We start from the raw sequence: 3,511 nt of genomic DNA, 5'->3' as shown, positions 1-3,511 counted from the left end.
TTTGAGAAGTTCCAACAGTGTTTCATACAACAGTGTATTTCCTCTCCTGGGCAGGGAGCTTGTGTCTAAATTCAAAAGACATCCGGACTTTCAGTAGACTTGAGATGTCTCATAAAAATAAAGGCTAACAATGAATTGATGGGTTTGTGAGCGTGCGTGCCTGTGTTACAGAATTGAGCAGGCAGGCTTGAGCAGACTAATGTTAGCAGCAGTGGCTAGCGTCACCGCCGGCTCACGTCCGCTTGCTAAATGGCGTGTGAGGAAAGCAACTATTAAAGCTGATGTTTTAGGATTCATATCAGACTGCGTTTCCTCAGCTCGTTGCCATCACGGCTCACAGTCACCTGCAAGAGGTAGAGGTGAGAATGGCGCGTTGAATTTTTTTGTGTGTGTGGTGAGCACAGGCAAAGCAGGGAAATAAATCCAAGTTTTAAAATGTCCCACCACTGACCCGTCAGAAGTGCGTTGCTGTAAGACATGACATAGGGCGGCCTGTAGCGTAGTGGTTAAGGTAAATGACTGGGACCCGCAAGGTCGGTGGTTCTAATCCCGGTGTAACCACAATAAGATCCGCACAGCCGTTGGGCCCTTGAGCAAGGCCCTTAACCCTGCATTGCTCCAGGGGAGGATTGTCTCCTGCTTGGTCTAATCAACTGTACGTCACTCTGGATAAGAGTGTCTGCCAAATGCCAATAATGTAATGTAACATGAGTGCAAACAAATGCATTGTTCTTGCTAAGGTGCCAGTGCCACTAAATGAAAGTTACCATGTTTAAACCTACCCCACATTAGTTTGTGCCGCAGTCTCCCCTGTGCTACAGTGTGTCAAACTCAGGTGAGCATCATTTAGGCTCTGTTCTAAAGCAGTGCTGCCTGGAAAGTACCGGAACCTGTACTGGCATGTTCTCTGAAGATTGCAGCCTTTTTTCTTTAATTTATTTTTGTGGAAATGAAAGTGCACTATTTATCAATTATATTTAATTGAGCAAATAAAGTTGCACCTCTCAGCCTGAAGAAGGCTGGACGTTGCTGCTACATGATTTACTCAACACGGGGGCAGCCTGTAGCCTAGTGGTTAAGGTACATGACTAGGGCCCTTGAGCAAGCCCCTTAACCCAACAGTGCTCCTCCCCTGCTTAGTCTAATCAACTGCAACTAACTTTGGATAAAAGCGTCAGCTAAATAAATAAATAACTAGTGTGATGTTGTAATAAAACAATTTTTAAGCGGTGTTGCACTTCCATTTCCATGCACACACACACACAGAAGCATGTACCATACATTTCCACAGGATTGCACACAGAAGCTGATAGCCTGAGCACAGTTTAGCAGATCTGAGCCTGAATCGCATCATTGCGGTTGAATATAAAGCTCTGTATGTGGAGAGCTCAGCTCCTAACTGTGAACTGCCAAATCTGGGACGCCACTTACAGACACTCTCCTCTAGATGGCGCTGTGGGGACAACTACAACTGACTGAGTACAGTTAAAAAAAACGTATATTATGAATAATACAATATTAATATGATTTTAATCATTATTAATAATTAATAACATAATTAATTTAAAAAAATAATTTTTACATAATGCTCGTGCTCTCTCAGTGTTTTCCACATTTTTTAATGTGTAGGAAATTAAATATTGAAACAATGTAGTTTTAACTCTGTTGCCTGGAGTTGTAGCAAGAGATCCAGGACTTCAGAGAGGCTGACTAGTGAAGGGGAGACACTCACCGAGCACTTTATTAGGAACATTTTTACTTTATTACACATACACATACATGCGATTATCTAATCAGTCAATTGTGTGGCAGCACTGCAATGCATACAATCATGTAGATACGGGTCAGGAGCTTCAGTTAATGTTCCCATCAACCATCTGAATGGGTAAACAATGTGATCTACATGACTTTGACCATGGAATGATTTTAGGTGGCAGACAGGGTAGTTTGAGTATCTCAGAAACTGCTGATCTCCTGGGATTTTCATGCACAACAGTCTCTGGAGTTTGCAGAGAATCGTACGAACAACTAAAAAACATCCAGTGACCAGCAGTTCTGTGGGCAAAAATTAGTTGTTAATGAGAAAGGTCAGAGGAGAATGGCCAGGCTGGTCAAAGCCGACAGGAAGGTGACAGTAACGCAAATAACCACACATTACAACAGTGGTATGCAGAAGAGCATCTCTGAACACACAACGCGTCATAACTCTAAAGTGGATAGGCTACAGCAGTAGAAGTCTAAAAAAGACCTATACCTAATAAAGTGCTCGGTGGGTGTGCATTCGCAGGACATTTCGCAGGAGCCTTGGAGCGCACAAAAGGACTGTAGTCATTTCGTACCAGCTGACATCCGTCTAATAAGTTTGATCTCAATCAAATGAATTCCCCTCCAGGCGGGGCCGGTGCAGCCTGTCTCTGTGAGCAGGTCTGCTCCGTCAGCTCTCCTGCACGGCACTGGGTCCTCTGTTTTTAGGGCTATGCTTTTAAATAGATTTCAGAATCTTCTGACACTTTGTTGCAGAAAATATTACGCGTATGCACACACACACACACACACACACACACAAGTACGAACACATTCTAATCAGGCATGGTAACTTGGACTAGCCTTCATTTGATCTATGTATGAAACTGTCTGTCATATTTTGTTCCTGGCGAAAGACTCATTAAAAGCTCAATTATAAAAATGACCTCATTGGTCCATCAGAACTTTGACCTAAGACTAGAAGTCTGTAATGTGTGGGGGATGCTGTCTCTTTAAACATATTAGATGCACCCAGAGAGAGTCAGAAATGTCTCTGATCTGTAATAATCAGATTTTCTAAAGCTATTTTATCACAATGTTTTAAACAGCGCATAGACACATCGCTGCATCCCTGGAAAAAATCAGATATGTCAGTCTTGCACTGCCAGTGATATACTGGACTGTCTAGGTTCTCATTTTCTATTCTCTGAACATGATATTCTTGTGATCCTACACTCATGGTCCCACATTCTGACCATGCTATCATCCCACACTCCACACTGTGACTGTGTTATCTCCCTGATCCCACACTCCACACTGTGACTGTGTTATCTCCCTGATCCCACACTCTGACTGTGTTATCTCCCTGATCCCACACTTTGACTGTGTTATCTCCCTGATCCCACACTTTGACTGTGTTATCTCCCTGAACCCACACTCTGACTTTGTTATCTCCCTGATCCCACACTCTGCCTGTGTTATCTCTCTGATCCCACACTCCACACTGTGACTGTGTTATCTCCCTGATCCCACACTCCACACTGTGACTGTGTTATCTCCCTGATCCCACACTGTGACTGTGTTATCTCCCTGATCCCACACTCTGACTGTGTTATCTCCCTGATCCAACACTCTGACTGTGTTATCTCCCTGATCCCACACTGTGACTGTGTTATCTCCCTGATCCCACACTGTGACTGTGTTATCTCCCTGATCCCACACTGTGACTGTGTTATCTCCCTGATCCCACACTCTGCCTGTGTTATCT

Source organism: Conger conger, chromosome 14 (assembly GCF_963514075.1).
Source record: "Conger conger chromosome 14, fConCon1.1, whole genome shotgun sequence".
NCBI lineage: Eukaryota > Metazoa > Chordata > Actinopteri > Anguilliformes > Congridae > Conger > Conger conger.
This window is presented reverse-complemented; position numbering follows the sequence as displayed.